The 24,570-nt window shown below is 37.3% G+C and overlaps 1 protein-coding gene across 5 annotated transcripts in view; it reads right to left on the reverse strand.

Moving 5' to 3' along the window:
* Positions 1–24,570, reverse strand: part of SIPA1L1 (signal induced proliferation associated 1 like 1) — a 394,723-nt gene that overhangs the window by 285,697 nt on the left and 84,456 nt on the right. For 4 of the 5 annotated variants that reach the window (XM_037832386.1, XM_037832385.1, XM_037832379.1 and 1 more), the window contains exon 2: positions 16,625–16,689. The exons of the other annotated variant lie outside the window; for it this stretch is intronic. The gene's annotated coding sequence lies outside the window, so the exon portion shown is untranslated. The remainder of the gene's footprint in view (positions 1–16,624; positions 16,690–24,570) is intronic. 5 annotated transcript variants of the gene reach the window in all.

Raw genomic sequence — 24,570 nt, forward strand, 5'->3', positions numbered from 1 at the left:
ACAAATGACCAAGAAACACATGAAAAAATGTTCAGCTTCACTAGCTATTAGAGAGATGCAAATTAAGACCACAATGAGATACCATCTAACACCGGTTAGAATGGCTGCCATTAAACAAACAGGAAACTACAAATGCTGGAGGGGATGTGGAGAAATTGGAACTCTTATTCATTGTTGGTGGGACTGTATAATGGTTCAGCCACTCTGGAAGTCAGTCTGGCAGTTCCTTAGAAAACTAGATATAGAGCTACCATTCGATCCAGCGATTGCACTCCTCGGTATATACCCGGAAGATCGGAAAGCAGTGACACGAACAGATATCTGCACGCCAATGTTCATAGCAGCATTATTCACAATTGCCAAGAGATGGAAACAACCCAAATGTCCTTCAACAGATGAGTGGATAAATAAAATGTGGTATATACACACGATGGAATACTACGCGGCAGTAAGAAGGAACGATCTGGTGAAACATATGACAACATGGATGAACCTTGAGGACATAATGCTGAGCGAAATAAGCCAGGCACAAAAAGAGAAATATTATATGCTACCACTAATGTGAACTTTGAAAAATGTAAAACAAATGGTTTATAATGTAGAATGTAGGGGAACTAGCAGTAGAGAGCAATTAAGGAAGGGGGAACAATAATCCAGGAAGAACAGATAAGCTATTTAACGTTCTGGGGATGCCCAGAAATGACTATGGTCTGTTAATTTCTGATGGTTGTAGTAGGAACAAGTTCACTGAAATGTTGCTATATTATGTAACTTTCTTGGGGTAAAGCAGGAACATGTTGGAAGTTAAGCAGTTATCTTAGGTTAGTTGTCTTTTTCTTACTCCCTTGCTATGGTCTCTTTGAAATGCTCTTTTATTGTATGTTTGTTTTCTTTTTAACTTTTTTTTTCATACAGGTGATTTGAAAAAAGAAGGGAAAGTTAAAAAAAAAAAAAAAAAAAAAAAAAAAAAAAAAAAAGAAAAAAAAGGGAAAAAAAAAAAAAAAAAAAAAAAAAGATGTAGTGCCCCCTTGAGGAGCCTGTGGAGAATGCAGGGGTATTCGCCTACCCCACCTCCATGGTTGCTAACATGACCACAGACATAGGGGACTGGTGGTTTGATGGGTTGAGCCCTCTACCATAAGTTTTACCCTTGGGAAGACGGTTGCTGCAAAGGAGAGGCTAGGCCTCCCTGTATTTGTGCCTAAGAGTCTCCTCCTGAATGCCTCTTTGTTGCTCAGATGTGGCCCTCTCTCTCTGGCTAAGCCAACTTGAAAGGTGAAATCACTGCCCTCCCCCCTACGTGGGATCAGACACCCAGGGAAGTGAATCTCCCTGGCAACGTGGAATATGACTCCCAGGGAGGAATGTAGACCTGGCACCGTGGGACGGAGAACATCTTCTTGACCAAAAGGGGGATGTGAAAGGAAATGAAATAAGCTTCAGTGGCAGAGAGATTCCAAAAGGAGCCGAGAGGTCACTCTGGTGGGCACTCTTATGCACACTTTAGACAACCCTTTTTAGGTTCTAAAGAATTGGGGTAGCTGGTGGTGGATGCCTGAAACTGTCAAACTGCAACCCAGAACCCATGAATCTCGAGGACAGTTGTATAAAAATGTAGCTTATGAGGGGTGACAATGGGATTGGGAAAGCCATAAGGACCAAACACCACTTTGTCTAGTTTATGGATGGATGTGTAGAAAAGTAGGGGAAGGAAACAAACAGACAAAGGTACCCAGTGTTCTTTTTTACTTCAATTGCTCTTTTTCACTCTAATTATTATTCTTGTTATTTTTGTGTGTGTGCTAATGAAGGTGTCAGGGATTGATTTAGGTGATGAATGTACAACTATGTAATGGTACTGTAAACAATCGAAAGTACAATTTGTTTTGTATGACTGCGTGGTATGTGAATATATCTCAATAAAATGATGATTAAAAAAAAAAAAAAAAAAAAAAAAAAATAAAATCTTCATCACTATAAAACCTCCAGAACCAGGAGAAGAGGCAATTAAAAACGTAACCAGTTTTTCCATCAACTATAATAGCTATTCCACAGGAGATTCATCCAAGTTCATTCAACAAGCATTTATTTAGCACTTACTGTGTCCCACGCACTATACTCAGCCATGAAAAGCCAATGATGAACAAGACAGACGTAGTATCTGATCACAGGAATCTTACAGACTATCTTCCTTTATGCCACCACATGTAGGCTCAACCAGATGCCCTTCACAATCTATCTAAACTAGGTTTGAACAAATTTTCTCCTTATATTGATACTAATAAATGGGAAACTTTTATTGAGAAATATAAAAGTTCAATCCTCTCCAAATAGGAGCATGCTGGCTGTATTTTTTCAGTAATCTAGAAGGCTAAAGGTTCAAACAGGACATTTTGGGAACTTACGGGCAAAAATACAAGTACAGAGGCCACTAAGAAGTCTAGCCAGAGCTAGCTATTTTCTGGACTAGGGAAGCCAGCCCAGGGCGGCCACACAGGGTCCCATCTAATTCTCTGGCTGGCCCTGTGGGAAAGATTCCCCATACAGGACTTTGCATCTGAAACAGATTCATAAATTTCCTGTGTCTGTGGCAAACTTAGGAGCTTTGTATGTACAGCAAACCTCAGAAATACCACCATTCAAATATATTTAGAATACTGTGATTCCAGTCATTTCACAAACATGAACTCACCAACTTGACAAGATTCTTAAAATTCATACAATCAGAATTACAGTCCATAAAACAAACAACTGGGTTTCATGATTGTTCCTAGACAGTAAACCTTAGTTTTGGGTTTTTTTAAATACTGAATCTTTAGCCATATCTTTTAAAAAATTTAGAAAATTTCAATTCTATAAAAAGATATAAAAATAAAATTCAAATTCAGTGCAAAAAAGAAATATCTGCCACCCTTATACCAGAAATCATATCAGCCACCATGTTCTCACCTGCCCAAAACCATCAATAGTTTCTTATCACCTACATAAAAAGGGTCCAAATTCTGCAACTAGGCATTCCAAGTCCTAGACGAATTTGTTCCAAATAATTTTTCAAATTCATTTCCCTCTTTATACCCCCTCTTCACACACTCCACATAGTTCCACATAGTTCAGTTTGCCTACTGAACTATTCTTGCTTATCTGAACATGCTCCTCACTCTACTTTTTTTCCATACCTTTCTTCCATATGTTCTCACTGCATTAAGGGCCTACTGACACCTCTTTACAATTCCAAATTATACCTACTTTACTACGACTACCTCAAGGGCCACCTCTTCCTCAAGTCTTTGCTAGTGCCCCTCTGCTGAACTGCCACTGAGCTCTCTATGGGAAGAGCATGTGCTCTGGAAACAAACATCATTCAAATCTCACCTCAGCCACATCCTAATTAGGCCTTGAGCAAAGTATGTAATAACCTCAATAGCTTCAATCTGAACAATCTGGGGGGCATAATAATCACTTTGCAAAGTTTACTGCGGTGCTGAGCAACATTTACTGCCATGGGTTCAAATCTCAATGCTAACAATTACAAATGATCCAAACTTGGACAAGGAACCGAAACACTAGGAGCCTCGGCTTTCTCATTGGTAAAGCGGTGGGGCGAGCTAGATACATTTCACAGCAGAGTAACAAATGTAAGCCAGTCAGCACAGAACTCTGACTCCATGCTCTGTGTGACCACAGCTGCTACACCCCCATCCCTTCCTCAGGATTGGCAGCACTTCCTCTGGGCTCCCACGGCACGCTGTGCTTCCCTCCATCACATTATTCTGTCTCCTCCATAGGACAATGTACTCCCAAATGGAACCCTTCACAGCCCAAGCCTGGGCTACTTGGCATTCTTCAAGCACTCTCATGAATAAATACATTAGAAAAAAATATTTTTAGGTTTGAAGTGCTTCATAGGTATAACTGAAGCACAGAAATAAAAACCAAGCATCTAAAGAGATTCTGAGGCTGAGAGACAAAAGAAAATGCTTGTTGAAATGCTGCTTATTCTTTAAGATTCAGTTCAACTAATAATAGTTGCAACTTACTGAGAACCTACTGTTCAGGTGGGGCACCGTCCCAGCATACAACTGCTTCCTTGATGGCCTATCCAGTCTCCCCAGGAAGGCCATTTAACCTTGGAGCCACCATCACACACATCAACTTACCTCTAATAGAACATCCTTTCCTGTATTTTAGTTTTTTGTCTTCATCTTGCATTGCCCACAAGATCAGAAGGAGAAGGAACCCAAGGCTTGCGTGTGACTTTCATTCCCAACCCTCTCTCAATATAGAAGAGGAATCAAATGAATTTAAAAGGACAATGCTAAAGCTTCTAAGAACGAATCGCCCAGATCAGGAGTACTTCCTCTGCCAGGTGGTTTAGCGCCTTTAAGAACCCAAAGTTGAGGTTTAAATAGATCAATACAGCTTTCTCTAGACAAGGAATTCAACAGCCTCTCAAAGAGAAAAGAAAAAGTTTTCCCTAAATACAGTTTTCATTAACATTAAAAGAATCTGAAACAGCAGAAAACAGTGACCTGAAACCAAAAATACAAGGGGGGAATCTCTTTCTGTCATATCAAACTTTACCATGTCCATGATACTTTAATACTCTTTTCTCCTCAAGCCAAATACTTTTTTTGGAAAGATAAAGCCATGCTTTACATTCCATTCTTATAAGTATTTATAAACTCACCATTTTCCAATGTGACTATTATTTTTTCTTCTACTTACTTTGGGTGTGTGAGATGTGGTAGTAGTAAAGAACACAGAAAGGTTATGATTCTGGAAATAAATACTGACTTTCCCCCCTCCTTGTCTATAGTACATTCCTTCACAATGTAAAAAGAAACAGAAAAAGCTTGAGCTTAATTCTAAGTTCCCTTAAGCCTGAGAAGCCAACTAATTGTTAAACCAGAAATTCATCTGGCAAAGTAGTGATCCTTTGTGTTGCTCCTCTCTGAAGTCTTCCTGGAAGATGACCCCTCATTTGGGTAACAGAGGTGACTACTAGAAGGGCTCTCCCCAAGGTAAAATCAAGTTAGTTAACCAAATCAAAGAACAGTAGGCAGGAAAGCCAGAGGAAGAAAAAACCCTGCTCTCCCAGGATTTGTGGATCAATTCCAAGAACTCACCTCCTCCCACTGCCAGCAGCACCCATCAATTCCCATAGTAACCGGCCCACTGTTTTCCAACTGGTACAAGAGGGAGGCGCCCATGCTGCAGTCAGAAGCACATGAGAGCAGGACCCAAGGCCCTCGGCTCCAATCCAAGAGTTACTTAACAGTGGCTTAACCATTCTGTTTCTACCTCCTTGCTTTCCTTAAATCCCAGGTTGCCAGATGGTTCTCTCCTTTCTCCCTTCAAACTGATGCCAGAACAACAAAGGCACCTTTTTTTCTAGGACACTGCACAAAATAATTTTCTGTTTTCTGGTGCAATCTTGGTTCAAGTTTATTTAGTACTAAAAAATCATGTCCATGCACACCTGTCACCCCTTCTTTCCCAACCCCATCACTGTGCATGAATGTTTACTGAGTGAAGGGATCCTCTTGTATGGAAATAAAGATTTCAAAGATAAGAGGGAGAGAGGATAGTAGACTGGAGATCCAGGATAGGGATGAATTTGTACTCCCCAAAAGAATAAGTAGATAAAAGCATGCTGGCACGAGTGGAGAAGGTCTCGTCTTTGTGAGAACAGGATTCATTGTGTCGGCTAAGAGTGGGAACAGGGTTAGGAGGCTCCCAGACCCTCTGCAGGGTGAGAATATTTCTGCCCCCAACACACTTATGAAGGACATTCCAAGCAGGAACCATGGCTCATTATGATGAGTTTAAACAGGGAAAGGGGAATTGTTTCACATCTTCAAGAGAGTTTAATGGCTAAAAAACAAAGAGATAATGAGCGCGACAGAGGATGCTGCCAAATGCAGGACGTAATTAAGACTCTGCCCACAGACCCTAAGCCTCACTGATAAGATGCACATGTTTTCCTTAGGGAAGATGCTGAGTAATGCAACTCTAGGGTTACAGGGTAGAGATACTCCCAAATGATCTTCCAGTGAGGCTCCCAAAAGCAGTATGGTGAGTTCTTTAACTTTTTACCTACTGCAGGTATGGGTACTGTGCAAATTACAGAATGTATAGCAATAAAATAAAGGACCCTAAAACATGATTCAGCATCACCAAAAGAATAGGGGAAATAAAAGGAAATATATGAAAACTCTAATATTTTTTGGGTTAAGGTAGATTATGATTAACTACTTCCTCCCCTCCATATTATCAGTATTGAGTATTTTAAAAATAAACTTTAAAAAAAGAAGCTGATAAATATGTGAGTTAGAGGATCAATATTTACCAAAAAAAAACAACTAAATTAGTTTGTAAATTTATAGGACAGTCTTTTGGAAATTCAGAAGCTAAGTCTGAAATTCATATGGGAAAATGAGTGAGTAAGAATAATGAGATTAATGATGAAAAAGAAGAGTAATAAGCATTAATACTCTCCAGACAGTAAAATATATTATAAATACGTAATAATTAAAAAGATGTGAATATGGTCCATGAATAGACAGACCATCAAATCAATGGATAAAACAGAAATTTTAAAAATACTTTGGAGAATTTAATAGATAATACAAGGTTATACTTAAAATCAATGCAGAAAAGATGAATTAGCAAATAAATGGTGTTGGCACAGCAATGCAGCCTCATGAAAAAGAGGATGGGTTACCTAACCTACAGCAAAATAAATCCCAAATTCATCAAAACTTTAAACATAAAAAAATATATATATTAAAAGAAAATAGACATTTTTAATAATCTTGGCGAGTAAGGCCTAAGTAGGACACAAAATCTAAAATCCATATAATAAAAGATTAATAAATTTTTGATTAATTATCAAAAAAATAATAAATTCATACATGGCAAAAGTTACCATAAACAACAAAAAACACACACAATGGAAAAAATTAGCAGCTCTTTATCACAAAGTGCTAGTTTCCTTTACATATAAAGAGCTTCTCTCAATAGACAAATGCGCAAAAGATAAGAAGAGTCAATTGACAAAAAAGGAAAGTGTCCTGAAACACATGAAAGTATATTCAATCTCACTTAGAACAAGAGAAATGCCCAGGAAAAAAAGACAATCAGATTCCATTTTTTACCTATTAAATCAGCAAAGATCAAAAGGTTTGATCACACACTGTTGGCAAAGGGAAGGAGAAATGTACGCATACATCGTTGATGGGAGTGTAAATTTGCACAATGTCTATGGAGGGCAGTTTAGTAGTATTTATTAAAGATACATATTATTTAGCCAAGAAATACCTCTAAATAGATAACCTGTACATGGGCAAATTCAAGGATAACCACTGTAGCATTGTTAATAATATCAAAAAATGGAAACTACTTAAAGTTCATCATTAAAAGATAAAGTCCAATGATAAACTAGAATAAAACAGAATGAAAACTTAGTATAACATGCTATCATTTGCGTAAAGACAATTTTTTTTAAAAAATGCATACTAAACATGAAGTATTATTTCTGGACTGGATTGGAAAAGAAAAAGGACATTAGGAGAAAAACTGGCAAAATCTGAATAAAATCTATAAAATAAAATTTATAAAATAAATAAATCTTTAGTTTAGTTATCCCCAATGTTAATTTCTTGGGTTCTTACAATTATACCAAGGTTATGTAAAACATTAACATTAGGGAAAACTGGATGAAGCATATACGAGAACTCTGTATACTATCTTTGCAACATTTCTGTCAATCCAAAATTATTCCAAAATCAAGTTTATTTTTAAAAATCATTCATATATGTACCAGAATGTAGAAGGCTGCATAAGAAACAAGTGATAGAAGTTGTCGCTGGAGAAGGGACCTGTGAATTGAGGGACAGGGCATGAAAGGGAGGCTTACTTTTCACTGTATAAACTGCTGAATTTTATTCCAGAGGAATGTATTATCTACGCAAAAGAAAATAAAATTTAATTTAAAAAAATCTAATTACTTTTATAATTAAACTTTCATCCATGGCATTCACATCCTTCTACACATCGCTAAGGAGAAACCTCAAGGGTACATGTTTACTTCAACTTCAACACCTTTAATATATTTCTTGTACCTAAATACATATCTACCTCACCTACTAGAGATGTTAAGAACTTAAAAGCAGAATCTATGTCGAACTCAACTCTGTATGCAAAGAACACAGAGAATTCTTGCCACACGTTAAGAGCTCAATGCATGAGAGCCGAAATTAGTATTTTCTAGTACAGTGATTCATTTTTTGACTGGTGAGAAATTTTGCATTCCAAATATCCAAACAATTTTTTGAGGTGTTTCCTTTCATTCTCAGTTCACAAAGACACTGAAAAGCAAGGGGCAGAGAGTGGTGAAGAAATTCTCACCGAGAATTTGGATGGGAAAAGAAAGAGATGTTTTAGATACACATGGATAAACTACAAACCTTGCAAAAGAAATTGTGTGTAATCAATGTAAAGACAGCACTTCAAGAGGTGAAACTAAGAAAATGCCTTGGATTTTCAAGAATGTTTTCTACAGAGACTATTAAGATGCTTTTGAAGAAAAGGTTATTTATTTTGCAAAATAAGAAAGTGATAAGCCTCCAATTTATAAACCTCCAATTGGGACAAAATTTTGGTTTCTTATGATGTCTTTTCAGAGAAAAACTTGTGGGCAGCATGCTTAGGAATATCCAGACAGAAGATTTTAGCCACAAATTCTATCAATACCTAATATGCTAAGTATTCAAAAGATAAATAACTTCATAAAATCATAAACACTACTTAGTTAGGAAATATTCTTGAGTTCTACGAATGGGTAAGAAATACTACAGTTCTCCAAACAAACCAATCACATCTCCAGGAACCCAGAATTCTGAGCCTTAACTCCAACATTATAAAGCAATGTAACCTTTGACACAGCACTTCATCTCTGTGATCGAGACTCACTCCGTGAATGACAATTTTTCCACCTCTAAAATGAACAGATGACAACCAAGGTTCCTTCCAAGTCTAAAATTCTATTATATGTCTTTTCCTTCACATCTCAAATATAAGACTAAGACCTGACAATCCTTTCCTACAAACACTCACACAAATACATCTGTGTGTGTTGAGGGGAGGAACCATCTGCCATATTTCCTTCCTATTTCCCGAGTAGCCTAACAGAAAAATCAAAATGGTATTTGATAAAAAATTGATGGCATATATGAGCACTTCTCGAATGAAAACAGGCTTTATTCAACCATGTGTTGAAATTTACATGTGTATGTTAGTGAAACAGCTATTCCTTCAATTGTTCCTACTTTGATGTTCAGCATTATGAAAGTTTTTAACTCGGTTTTCAAATATTTTATGTACTAGTTAACAATCCAGATATAACTTCTGAGAATTATATTTCTGACTGCAGACTGTTACTTCATATTTTTATTGTTTATCAGTTTTCATGGTATGAGAACAGCAGGGGAAAGTTACCCAGCACTCATCCTTATGCAGAGACATATGAATTATCAGTGAATAGTTTTGTTCTCATTTATTCAATATATTCCTTAGCTCTGGTCTACTGGCTTGAAAGGTGACTGTGAAAAGCAGAACAAAGGTCTGAGAAGGAGCTAACAGGCTAAAAGCATAGTACAGCACATACTGAGGGTTTAATTATCTGTCAACTGAAATTTTCCCTTTCAAAAACAAATAACAATCGACGGCTAACAAACATGATTTTGTTCTAACCTTTTTCTTTTTCTACATAACCAGCATTTTTGGAAATAGGTCCTTTATGAACAATATGGGGAAAGAAAAGAGTATTCCAAGAAACATACAAATAAGCTCAAATTTCCACAGAAAAGATATGCCTGAGTTGATGAGGATATGAAATAATATCCACTTAAGGATTAACCAGTAAAAGCTTCTTTAGGAAATGAATTTGAAATATGTTTCAAAGGAGGGAAAGGTTATGGACACGTATCAAGAAGAAAGGGAAGTTCCAGGCAAGGAAAACGATATGCATAAAACTTGCCACTGAGGTTTCTTAAGAAGCAGAGTCACAGGGTAATATGATGCATGAGAAAGGCTATTTTAGTCAGGACAAACTGTAGGGGAAGAAACTATATTTTACCTCAGTTTTCTCATCTGTCCTATGAGAAGGTTGGACTAAATGACTCCCCAGGTTGTGTTCAGCTGAACATCTTGACACAGCGGCCCTAATCACATCCCTGCTTCCTATGAGGTACCACACTGAGCACCAGATGTCCTCCCAACCCCACAAGGCTACTGTTCTATCAGCTCCATTTGAGAGATGAAATATCAATTGCTTTAGTCCCCCAGCTCTACAACAAATACCATACAATGGGTTGGCTTAACATAAGGAATTTGTTGACCCATGGTTTCAGAGGCTAGAAGGCTTGTACCCTCCAGGGGTCAGTATCTTCCAGCTGGCTGGCAATTTAGGCTTTTTCATCACATGGCAATGCATATGGCGGTATCTTCTCCTTTCTGGTCCACATTCCATTGACATCCAGCTTCTGGCTGCTCCCCAAGGCTTCTCTATAAGGCCTCCAGAAACAGGATTAACACCCAACCTTAAATGGAGTAACCTCATCAAGTTCCTGTTTACAATGTGTTCACATCCAAAGGAACAGATTAGTATTCAGAACATGTTTTTCTGGGGTACCTAACTCTAAACCACCATACTGATAAAGTCTCAGGTTAAAAGGTTTTAGATATAAAAAGAAATTATTATGTAGAAAGATGTGGAAATTTCAAAAATTAGAGCTCCTGAACATAATCAACTGATAAAATAGGTATTACATGTTTTTTCTTTATTGAAGAGATGAAAATGGATAAGGAAATGTGTCCATCTTCTCCATGACACAAGACAGCCATTCAAAGGAAAGGGAAAAGAGTACACATCATTCTTAATTTGAAGACAAATGTCCTTTAAGGGAAAACAATGGAGGCAACTTGCTGTGCCTATTCCTGCCCTGCAGGAGTTCTCATTTAATTATGCATTCCCTCTGCCTGTGGTGTCCATAATGAGGTAGGTGTTATGCTGAACATACAACACATTCCTTAGCCATTAGTACAGAGAGTAGCAGTTAACTGAAGAGGTCTTCCAAATCTGAGAAGCCCCTTAAGACAATGCTCACCCCCAGCATTGCCTCCAATGTGGATTCTGGTGTTATTTTTATGCAAAAGCTCAATGATCATTATAATAACTTACTTGTAATTATTTAATTGCAGAATTCCCTATTTATAAATACGTTCACATCAGGTAGCAAAATACAGTCCAATAAATAAAAATAGTTGTAAAAAAAATAACATAAAAAACCCTTAAAACCAAGTATTATAAATTAATGAGGCTCACTTATTTATAAATCAAGTTATCTCCTGCCCTGTCCTGTTGCTCTACATCAACATTCTCTGCTGATCAGAGTCACTGTAGTATAACAATTGGTGAGTATGTATTGCAATATCCCAGAACCTGACAACTGCCTAAAGAAATACATGCCCAGGAATAACTGGAAACAACCTACAATCTCGTGAATAGGTAAATGGCAGAAAAACTATGATACATTCACATGACTAGTCTATATAATATTAGATAGCAGTTAAAAAGAATAAACTAAGTTCATATGAACTAACATGAACAGATCTCCAAGGCATATTTCTGAATGGGGAAAAATAAAGTTACTGTATGAAACAATTGTATGAAATTTTAAAACACAAAAATACAATACTTTTATATTATAAATGAAAATGCATATACCAATTCAACACAGTATTTGCCTCTGGAGAGCAAGAAGGAAAAATAGGAAGGGGGTACAGGGATGTAAATGAGGACTTAAACCTTATAAGTGGATTCATTTATTACTTCTATTAAAAAATAATTTTAAAAACTTCCCACATGGATTTTATAGGGCTAAGTAACTTAGAGAACAGACAAAATAAAGATAATAAATCTGTAACGTCTGCTAAATTGAATCTATTAAATCCAATCAAATGGTAAGAAGGTTCACAAACTATCAGGAGCAAACATAACAACATAAATAAACATGGGATTTTATTTGATGAAGAACAGAACATAATGGCCCCATGAAGTTTCACCTTGTATAATTAATTACTGTAGGAGTGAGCCTGCACACATACACTTTTTCACAGACCTGACAATAACTGAAACAGGACCCACTAAAGAAATACTAAAAATTATGTTAAAATCACTAAAGGAGAAGTCATGCCCTTTTTTACTCACTAAGAATCCTTTCCCACCAGTGGCCTACATTTATGTGAGAATCCACGCTTGTTAAATTCATAAGAAAAGTAACTTTATGGCAACACTAATAGGAAGGGATCCCCTTCTTGTGGTGGACTCTCCAGAAAATTGGGACCCAGAGCGCACCATCTACCTCCTCTCTTCTCAACCCTGCCAACAAACCGCCAGCCAGGCTGTCTTTTACACAGTCATCTATCTATATTTCTCAGGGAAAATAAAATGGACTCACAGTTCAGGGAACTGCATCCACAATATTATATCCATTCACAACAGCTGCTAGAAAGGGAAAAGGAAAGGAAAAGGAAAAGGGAAGGAAAAGAATCTGTTTGGTGTGGTAACAGATATCATAAATGTAAGATTTATCTTAAACACAACCAAATGCATCTAACTCATTTTTAGCTACTATAATGCCATAAAACTTAACAAAAAATAAAAATTGTAGAATAAATAACAGAAGAATATCCTTATTATATCATTATGTATAAAAGGTAACTTATAAAACAGCATGCACAGTATGATCCCAATTTTGCTTTTAAAATATACATATGATCACACAGAACAAAAATGAAAGAAAACTATTAAAATGATAGCAGTCCTCAGGACAAATGACCCAGTTCTTCTACAATAAATTACATGAAAAAAGGGAGGAGAGGGAAAATGTTACAGATTAAGAAAGACCTGGACAAGTGCAATGTGTAAATCTTGCTTGGATCCTGATTCAAACTAACCAACTATAAAATGGTATTTATGAGACAATGGAGAACCTGAACATGGACTAGGGATTACATGGTTAGCTAGTAAATAATATTAAGGAGTAACCGTTAATTTCATTTGGGGTAATGATATTGTCACTATTTTTTTAAGACTAGATCCATTAGCAATACTTACCAAAGCATTTACAGGTTATAATATGTGGGTTGTGCTTTTAACTCCAACAACAACAGCTTCCATAATTGTTGAAGCTGGATGATGGGCACTAAGGGCTCACTGTGCTCTTCTCTGTACTTTTGGGTATGTTTGAAATGTGCCATAAATAAAGAGCACAATTTTAAGCAGGGTTCATCTCTGGTGATGGGGTAATAGGGACTGAGTAGCTGGTGGGGACTAGGGAGCCTTTTAGGAAAATCCAAATTTTATACAACAAACAAATTACTTTAGTTACCTAAAGAAATAAATGTTACTCCTTTAGTATGTGTGTGTGTGTGTGGAGAGAGAGAGAGAGAGAGAGAGAGAGAGAGAGAGAGAGAGTGAGTTAGATTGATAGATCTTAAAATCAAACGCCGAGTTCAAATGATGCTTCCTCTGTGAAGCTTTCTCCAATCCCTCATATGGATTTAACTTTCCCTCTACAGAGACTTCCATGCATTTTACTTATACTTCCTCTAAAGGTCAGTTATAACCATTTTTAATTCTGTCAATCTTACCCTTTAGAAAAAAACTTGACTCAAGAAGCATTTCTTTTTCATGATTCTATCACTAATAAGAAGCAAAAACCTCTCTCTGTATAATAGATGCTAAATAATTTTTGCTTAATTGAATTGACTTTTCCACAATAAATCCAGAGTGGAAACAAGTGTAAACAGAAGAATATCCCACTTCTTGTAACTTAAGAAGCTTTAAGGCCAGAACACTCCCAGAAGCCATATATTCTCTGTACAAAGCCTGATAGCCATCAAATGGTACCCACTTTCTCAAAACACTTACTGTACAATCGACGCAAATATATATATATTAGTCAGTAGGAGAAAATAGGTCAGTTATTGAATTTAGTTAGACTTTCAAAGAAAAAAAAAGCCTCTTGAAAAAAAATCAAAGTCCATTAGTTATCCAGCAACCATTCACTATTTAACTTAACTGGACTCACTTAGAGTACCAATCAATAGTCCATTTTTATTAAGAAAACCACTCTGGGCAGAACACAGTACGAGCCATGCACTGAGACAAAAATGGTTCAGAAACTTCCCTGCTCTGAAAGGGCTGATATCTTATGGAAGGGTCATGCCCAGTCTCATGTGTGTGTATGTTTTTAAATCATCTACTCCCTGGAAGCCTAGGCATATTTTGCTCAGATGCAACCAGTGTCTTTCTTCAGGCCTAGGACACTGATCTCCATATTCTCTTGTTTGGAAATCTTTTCCAAAAAGACATGACGAGGAACCTAATGTCCTCCATCCAGGAGTACCAACCCCACCCCACCCCCACTCCAAACATGGCATCCTGGAATTCCCCACATGTAAGACTTCACCAACCACATGGCCTTAATTTTTTACTCATGGTTTTGATGAAAGTCATTCAGATACTAACAAAGACATTTACAACTTCTTTTATCTATAAAATATGCTTAAGATCGACAAACATTAAAGTAAGTCCCATGTTTTAAAATAAAACACCCACCACTAAGTTTCCCACTTTGTTGAGAGACATCTGTGTATTGCGAAGAACTGGCAGATGTGAACTAACTCCAAGTTTCAGTCCTAGTTCCACCATGTGGCCTGTTCCCTGAAGTCAGGCCTTCAAATGTGTTTGTCCACGCCCTTTTTAAGGCTGGTGGTGGCAGGAAGCCAGTAAGTAGGGCTGGGCTCTGCAGAACTCTCTACCCTGACCACCATTCTCACTGACACAGTTTATGCTCTCTTGCCTCTATTTACTGATCCTTATTTTAGACTTTTGTTCTAATTCACGCCTATTGGAAAATTTTAGATTTATCAGATGGTCAAGAAAGCAGATAACATGGCACCATTATCAAACTACTATATGATAACCATTATAAAGAATGATATCCAAACATATTCAGGGTCCAAAAAATGAGCAGGTACTAAGAAATAAAGCACTCCTCCCAAAGATAACATAATTCCAGTTCCTATTATCATTTTTTCCATCTTTTACTAAAATATGTTTTAAAGAGGTAACTCTTTATTTGATGTGAACAGCTGTTCTCTTTTCTTATGTTCTGGAGAGCAATGAAGATGAAGACATGAATTTAGTGAAAGTAAGTTTTTCCTAATTAAGAGGGTAAGATAGCATTAGTAAATGTGCAGAGGTCATGTCACCATTCTACAGTACAGTTAAGAATGTTTGCTAGGCCAAAGGACTTCATATAATTTTCTTTTTTAAGAACAAAAGAGAGGGCTCTGCATAATAAATAAGCATAATGAAATAATTCTTAAGTGACCTCAGGGCATGCAAAACTCAATTCAAATTAGTCCCAGCCAAAGATAAAAGGAAGACCCTGCAATCACCCTTTGCCTCTATAAATTTTTAGTATTTTTACATTATATTATAGTCAGCATTTAGTTATTACAATTTCATCTAGCACTTATCTTAAAAGTCACACAATAGATGATCCAACCATCTTTCAATTATTCAAGATAGGCTTGCCATTGAAAATTGCATACCACTGCATCAGAATTAACAAAATTCTTATTTAGAACATGAGCTGAGGTATAAACTCCTGTTAAATTTTAAGAAACATATAGAAGGATTTTTAAAATGTATTCACTATGGAATGGAAACATGTATTGTTGTATACTGAAATGATATTAATGATCTTGAATTCCAAAACTACTATAAACATGTTGACCACATTTAGACTATAAACAATTGAGAAAAACATGTTTGTATAACAAGTGACCACTAGACATGTGTCCAAGGATTGATTTGGACTTGCCTGACGCCTGTCAAAGGGACACTCCCTCAATAAGGACACTGACGACTGGGCCACACCACTGCACCGCAACCAGCAGCCTGAGCACAGGGCTTCAAACCCTCCACTGACAGTGTAGACTGGCTCCCGAGGCCTCTCCCTAAAGGTACCCACCTCTCTTGTGTTGGTTCAAAGGCCAATGGACTTTAGAGACTCCAGAATCCCACAACTTTAAATCTGTCATGTACTCTCGACCAGGTTAGTGTGTACTGGTTGTGTTGGGAGCTTGCAATCGAGCAAGCAAATCAATTGCATTGAGCAACCAAATTATTGTCATGCCAAATCTACTTTGACTTGCAATCACTTTTCAGGTCATATAGGACATTTGTGTAACAGAATTCTTATTATTATTAATTTAAGTAGCCCAAAAAATATCTGAACTATTTGGTCTGTAAAGATAACAACGGTGTATTCAGAAATCAAAGACCAGAACTGCAGGGCATTTCCCCTCTTCTCCTTTTCCATTTCTGCCACTCAGCAGTAATATAACAAAGAAGGATTAGCAAGGAGGAAAAAATATAACATCTCATTTGATAAATCAAAATTCTTCTAAGAATAAGCATGAATAACACCCTCCCCGACTCCAGCCCCACTCCCAATATGACTTTGTGATTAATCCAACAACTCACCTTACTGTTTCAATGTTAGTAGTAAATCTTGCATTTAAGCCCAACTTGAGGTATTCTCTCACAATCTAGATTGAAATAATTATGAATTTTAGTATAAAGTTATTTTCAAATTTAAAAAGCACACAACTCTATCTCACAGTAAAAAGGAAAAAATTAATCACTGCAAATCATCATTGCAAAGTGTTGTACTTTAACTCTGTAACAGTCTTTGATTTGTAATCTATTTATTTGCAGTTCATTACTCATTTAAATCAAAGCCAACCAGTAGACACTCCCACTTAAACAACAAATTCTCAAACCTGATACTCAGTCTCTAGGCAGGTTGTTCCAGGCCTCACCCCAGATAATCTGTTCAGGAAGTCTAAGGAGACCCACAACCTGTATATGAAAGAAGCCTCCCAGCAAGGTGATTTTGATGGAGCTGATCCAACACCAGCCTAAGGGAACCACTGTACTAAAGCAGTGATTCTCAACAGAGAGCCATTTTGTTCCCCAAGGGACATGTGGTAATGCCTGGTGACATTTTGGCTTGTCATAACATGGTGGGGAGGGGGTGTGTGTGAGCCTGCTACTGGCATCTAGTAGGTAGAAGCCAGGAATGTTGCTACACATCCTAATATATACAGGGTAGCCCCCCGCAACAAAAAATTATCCAGACCAAAATGTCAATAGTACCGAGGTTGAGAGGCCCTGTTCCAAAGTATGCTGGTTTGGATGTATTCTGTCCCCCAAAACGCCATGTTCTTTAATGCAATCTTGTTGGGGCAGATGTATTAGTGTTGATTAGGTTGGAATCCTTTGATTGACTGTTTTCATAGAGATGTGACTCAATCAACAGTGGGTGAAACATCTGATTAAATTATTTCCATGGAGATACAGGCACCACACATTCAGGATGGGTCTTGATTTAATCACTGGAGCCCTATGAAAGAGCTCACAAACAGAAGAACCTCAGAGCAGCTGAGAGAGACATTTTGGAGACAGCTGCTGAAAGCAAACTTTTTGGAGATGCTAGCCCAGTGTCTGCTCTGGAGAAACTAAGGACAAAATGCCTCAAGAGCAACATTTTGAAGAACACAAAACAAAGGAGCTGAGAGAGAAACTGGAACACAACCCAGGATGAGCAGATGCCAGCCACGTGCTTTCCCAGCTAACAGGTTTTCCGGACGCCATTGGCCTTCCTTTGATGAAGGTACACTAGTGTTGATGCCTTAATTTTGACATTTTCATGGCCTTCAGTCTATAAATTTGTAACCAAATAAAACCCTTTATAAAAACCAATCAATTTCAGGTGTTTTGCATAATGGCAGCATTAGCAAACTGGAACACAAACCACCTAAACATTCTGATTATTTGGAAATTCTATAATAATTCTCATGTTGCTCATTTGAGATAGCTAATAAGCTCCAGCTCCTACCATAGTCATAAAATGTTTCTTATGAATGCTAAAGTTATTAAAGGAACACACATACATACTCAGTATTAATAATTTGCAGTATATATACATATTTCCAAAAATATTAAAATAAGTCAAACTATATATGCCTATAAATTTCCAAGAAATTGATTTTTTAAAGTTCAATGAAAGCAAACATTTCAAACTATATTAATCCCTCAAAGTCTGACCCCAATTATACAAAACTGAAGCAAAGAAGAAAAGGATAACAGAACTTAGTTTGACTTACAGATATTCCCAATTCCTGGTGAGGACAAGAAAAAGGGTGTTCCTCTCCCAAGCCTGTCACCCTGGACAGTAGGACACCCTATTCAACATCTTTTATTCAGCCAATTATAAAGGCACTTCGAAACCAACTTTAACTGTATACAAAATGGGACTTACTATGGGCCTACTGTGTCCACTACTATGATTATGGAATACAGGGAGAGCTCAGGGAGACCCTGCGAGTCTCCTATCTTACCCTACCATAAACAAATGCTATAGGCATAAGAAGAAAACTATAGGGATAGGAAACGTAACAGGATATTCTGGAGGTCAGATATCCCAGAAAATACGACTTACAGTTTTTACATAGTTGACCTACAAACTATACCCTAAGAATGAGTACAGAAACCTGTAGTACTCTAAATATATACTTTGTTTTATCTTAATTAATATGCTGTAAGTAGCTAATTACATAAATAAGTCATACTTGGCAGCTGATTTGCATGAGTAAGCCACTTAGGTATATGAATAAACATTCAAGTGTCAAACTCTAGCAAAAAGATATGATCTATGAACACACACAGAACAATTCCATCAAAATTACTCCATCCCAGTCGGACAACGTCTCTATATATGTTACGTATAGGCTACATTCTAATTACAAACAGATTTCTTCCTCTGAATCCCCAGGACTATTCAGGAACTACTCAAATCAAACTCATCTGAGGAAGCAGGGCAAGATGGTGGCATGGAGAGGTGTGGAATTCAGTGAGTCCTCTAGAGCAACTAGTAAATAGCCAGGAACAACTAGTAAATAGTCTGGAACAACTGTTGGGGGACATCCGTGACTAGACACAGATCGTACACCAGCCTGGAATGGGTGGAACAGCTGAGATCGCAGCCAGAATCAAAAAGACAAACATAATGCCACACTAATATGGACTAACCATAATGTGCCAACTCTGAGAATTGAATCTGAGAACACAGGTTATCAGGGGAATACTTATGGTAAAAGTTCCTACATTATGAGCTCCTACAGCAGTCACATCTATTCATGAGTTGTAATGGTTATCTCTAAATTCTGAGATGCTGAGCTGGTCAGTCACTGTAACTTTGGGTATCTGTGTGACACCTGAGACTCAGAGCCAGAGTTTGGCAGCTATGAATGTCAGAATTACCCCCATACAGCAAATGTTAAAAAAGCTGAAAAAGAGATCAGACATCAATTAGAGATAAGAACCAAATGGACTTGATCAGAACTAAGACAAACTAGATGAAAGGGAAAAGATGATATTGACTGTGTTTTAAAACCTCAACTTCTGCATGAGATCAAAGGAAGAAATGTTTATTTGGTGCAAAATCTATACTTTCTATAGCACGCTCTATATTTTAACTTGTATGGTCATTTTATTCAAACACCATAATTACATGGAACGTTGAATAGGGAGTGAGATCTGGTTGGTTTGCACAGGTTAGTGTGAAGCCCCAATATATCTCAGAAAAATTTGGGCAGAGAATAAAAAGTATTTGCAAAGACCCCTTGAAGGCCTGGGGAAAATGTGGAAACATCACACTTCCACACCTGGGGAATTCCTGATATTCTCACAAGCATTGGGGACTACCATTGTAGTAGGCCAAGTCCTCGATCTTGAGGCTTATCCTTATGAAGCTCGTTGCTGCAAAGGAGAGGCTAAGCCTACTTGTAATGGTGCCCAAGAGTCACCCCCAGAGAACCTCTTTTGCTGCTCAGATGTGGCCTGTCTCTCTCGAAGCCTACTTGGTGGTAAACTCACTGCCCTCCCTGCTATGTGGGACATGACTCCCAGGGGTATAAATCTCCCTGGCAACATGGGACATGACTCCGGGAGATGAGCCTGGCCCTGGCATCATAGGATTGAGAAAACCTTCCTGACCAAAAGGGGGAAGAGAAATGAAACAAAATAAAGTTTCAGTGGCTGAGAGATCTCAAATGGAGTCGAGAGGTCATTCTGGAGGTTATTCTTATGCATTATATAGATATCCTTTGTTAGTTTTTAGTGTACTAGAATAGCTAGAAGGAAATACCTGAAACTTGAACTGCAATCCAGTATCCTTGATTCTTGAAGATGATCATGTAACTATACAGCTTTTACGCTGTGAAAAACCTGTGGCTCACACTCCCTTTATCCAATGTATGGACAAATGAGTATAAAAAAGGGGACAAAAAGTAAATGAATAATAGGGGGAAAAAGAAGTATGAGATGTTTTGGGTTTTATTTTTTATTCTTATTCTTATTTTTTGGAGCAAGGAAAATGTTCAAAAAATTGAGTGTGGTGATGAACGCACAACTATATGATGGTACTGTGAACAATTTATTGTACATTTTGGATGACTGTATGGTATGTGAATACAGCTCAATAAAATTGCATTTAAAAAAAGAGAGAGAGAAAAGGAGTTCCAAAGACTAGGGGGAAAAAAAATCAAACTCAACCACTATAATCCCACACAGTGGGCTGGGGGTGCTAGGATAGAGGGGCAGAGACCGGTGCTTGTATCTCAAGGAGCCAGAGGCTCGGTAGTTCAGGTCGAATCTGTGGCGGAGGCAGGGCTCCAACCTGGAGCTCCCCACCCTTGCCTTGGTGGTCTCTGGACTAGGCAAGACATTAGGAAGCTATACTGAATGCTGTCCTAATCCAAAATTGGGATGAAGTAGATCTACATTCTAGATTCAAGGTACCAGGGAAACAGGCTAGAGCCCACTACACCTGCACCACAGAAAGAAGATGTTTGGAGGCCTCAGCCAAGAGCCATAAAAATAATGACCTGGTCAAAGATAACTTCTTAATATCTATCAGTGTCAAAGAGAATGAATCAATGCTATAAAGAAAGGAAGGCCCAAAAATTACCGGAAGGATTCAGAAATGTTAGTGGACGATATGAAATTCAACCCCTACTTCTGTTTTTCCAGATTTAGGTAAGTCTTTAAATGAAAACTCATAATAACATTTTGAAACATAAACACTTAACGGTTTTCTCTCTCAGCAGTAAAATATATTCTGTTCCAAAAAAGAAAGGTTGTTCAGTTTCATGTCAAAGAAATCCAGAAGGCCACCTACACTGTAAAAGAAGCAAGAAAGAGAATAATAAAATGCTAAAGAAAAACCCATATATGTGGGTGTATACTAAATGCAATGTAACAACCGTCCCGGGTTTTAAGAGCTTTTTTCCTTGATCATTCTGAGACATATGAAAATTAGATAAATGCTAAATAGAAGTTTGTCCTCCAACCAATAAGGAAACAAGTACTAAGATAGATTTTAGTCATACCAAAGAAATGTATGGGGGCCAATTCAAAGCATTAACTCATGATTTTCTGAACCAAGGGGAAAGGGCATCTCCTACCAGAAAACTGACAAGTAATATGCTCAGGGTAAGAGGATGCTCTGACAACTAACCCCCTCCCTTTGGCCATCACTCCCAACCCCCACCCCGATTCACACAATTTTCTGAACTAGATTCAGCTTGGTCTTAGTATGCTTAATCTTAGGCCTTTAGGGACCAACTATCTACATATAAGAACATGAGCTGACTTGACTATGAATTTAGCTGAAGCATCACATTTACCACTCTGTCTCTCAAAATTTTCTTATCCCTGCTTATTCTTTCTGAAAACTCTAAATTCTAAGATCTGCAATCAACCAGCCGAACACTTTTTACTAAATGCCTATTGAAATGATGGTTGCACATACCTGTGAATATATTAAAAATCATCGACTTGTACACTTTAAATGGGTAAATTCTATGGAATGTGAAAGATATCTCAGTAAAACTGTTTTAAAAATATATTTTTTTAAAAGCCTATTGAAACATGCTCAGGACTAAAGCAGATGCAGTATGGTAAGTAAGGAGAGAAAGAAAATAACTGAACTCACCAGCAAATTGAGAAGAAAAATATAGCATACACAAAATAAGATACAATTAAGTATAGAAAATAAGATACAATTAAGTATACTATTATCATTAAAATAGTATAAAATTATTATAGTATCATTGTTACAACATAGTAAAGTGTCAGGTTTCTATAAACCACACTTCCTATTTCAAGGAAGCAATTTATCACAAAGGCAAATTCTGGGTGAAGAAAATTAAATAATTAAGCAGGGAAAGAATGCATTAATGAGATGATGTTAAGTTTAAAAAACAAAACAGTAAACCAAAAGACAAATCAAAATACAACAGGAAACCACATTGGAAGGGCAGTTATGAAATAAGATACCACACAAAAGCAAACCCCTCTCAAACCTTATAAATGACTTGTTTGATAAGCTAAGCTAACAATTCTGAGCTCCTCAAGTCAACTAATAGATTTTTCTTTTGTTTTGTTTTTAAACCTCAGACCTACAAAAAAGCTGTAATGGTACAAATAATCTTTTTTACCCTGAACCACTTAAGTTGCTGACATGATGGCCTATCACCCCTACAAAGTTTAAGGACTTTCCTACAAACAAGGACATTTTCTACAAACTTCAATATAACCTTCAAAATCCAGAAAATGACGCTGATGTGGTACCACCATCTAATCCACACACAAGATCGGATCTTCTCCAATTGTCCTAATAATGTCCATTTGAGTAAAAGAATTTAGTCCAGGATCTCAAGCTATAATTAATCCTCATGTCTACATGAAAGTATGAGGAACTCTTCCAGACTGAAGTAGACTTTCCTTGACTTAACTGTTTGAGTTTCCTCATTGCTAAATGAATACCATGCAATAGGTTGGCTTAAACAATGCAAATTTACTGGTTCATGGTTTTGAGGCTAGAAGAAGTCCAAATCAAGGTGTGACCCACCCAATTCAGGATGGGCCTTAATCCTATTACTGGAGTTCTTTACAAGAGAATGAAATACAGACAGAGAGAAAGACACAGAAGCAAGAAGCAGAAATCAACAAAACCCTGAAGAGACAGGAGAGACCAGCAGATGCCACCATGTTCCTTGCCATGTGGCTGAGGAGCCAGGGATTGCCAACAGCCAGTCTTTAGGAAGAAGGCATCACCTTGATGATGCTGGGATTTGGACATTTTCTTGGCTGCAAAACTGTAAGCTAATAAATTCCCATTGTTCAAGCCAAACCCATCTCTTGGTATTTGCTTTAAGCAGCCTAGTTAACTAAAACACCCACCGCGATTGAGTTGGGCCACACCTTAAGTGAAGTAACCTCATCGAAAGGTCCTAATTAAAATGGGCTCACATCCACAGGAATGTATTAAGTTTAAGAACATATTTTTCTAGAGCACACAGCTCCAAATCACCAAAATAACCCTGAAAATTTTGAAAATTCCAGGCCAGTTTTGTAGAATGTTCCCTAATTTGAGTTTGTCTGGTGTTTCCTTATGACTAGATTAAAGTTATGAATTTTCGCCAATACCACAGAAGTGTTCATCTCGTTGTATCCTGTCAGATTAACACATTACTTCAATTTTTTCCCTTACTGGTATTGTTAACTTATAGCACTTGATTAAGGTGGTATTTGCCAGATTTCCCCACTGTAAAGTTACCTTTTCCCCGCTGTGTAATTAACAGGTATTTTGTGGGGTGATACTTTGATACTATTTAAGCATCCCATTTCTCATCAAATTTAACCCAATACTTTAATATCCACTGATAATTCTTGGACAAATTAATTATTCTGTAACAGTTGCCAAAAAGTGATTTTCAATTCAATAATTCCTACCACTTTAGGGGAAAATGGTATTTAGAAACCAACATATGGTTGTTAGGTATGCTTACTGCAACTGGGTTATCACTGTTCCCAAGCCCTCTCAGTGAATAGAACTACACACATATATTTGCAGACAAACGTTTACTTCTATATTTATTTCTATATCTATCAATAAATACTGACAACCAAGAGTTCATTCAGATACTAATCTAACCACAAGAATTCTAATCTAACACCACAAGATTCATTCTAGCTTCACTTTCCATTCCCAAGACAATCTGCTCCCATTAACTTAAATGTATCTATTTATTGAGCTCATCCCTTTTGTCTTATAATTCCTATCTCTGATCCTGTATGACTTTACATGAATTATTTTCCTCCTATTACTTAACAAATCCCCCTTCTACACACATTGGTCATACAGGGTTAAGAATGTGTGTAATGGAGTCAATAAGCCTTGGCTTTACCTTGGACAAGTTACTCCTCTCACTAAACCCCAGTTTTACCAATTACAAAATGGGTGGGCAGTGGGGGGCAGGGGAGTAACAGTCCCTACATCACAGGGTTGTCTGCAATTCTAA

Source organism: Choloepus didactylus, chromosome 4 (assembly GCF_015220235.1).
Source record: "Choloepus didactylus isolate mChoDid1 chromosome 4, mChoDid1.pri, whole genome shotgun sequence".
In the NCBI taxonomy this organism is placed as follows: Eukaryota; Metazoa; Chordata; class Mammalia; order Pilosa; family Megalonychidae; genus Choloepus; species Choloepus didactylus.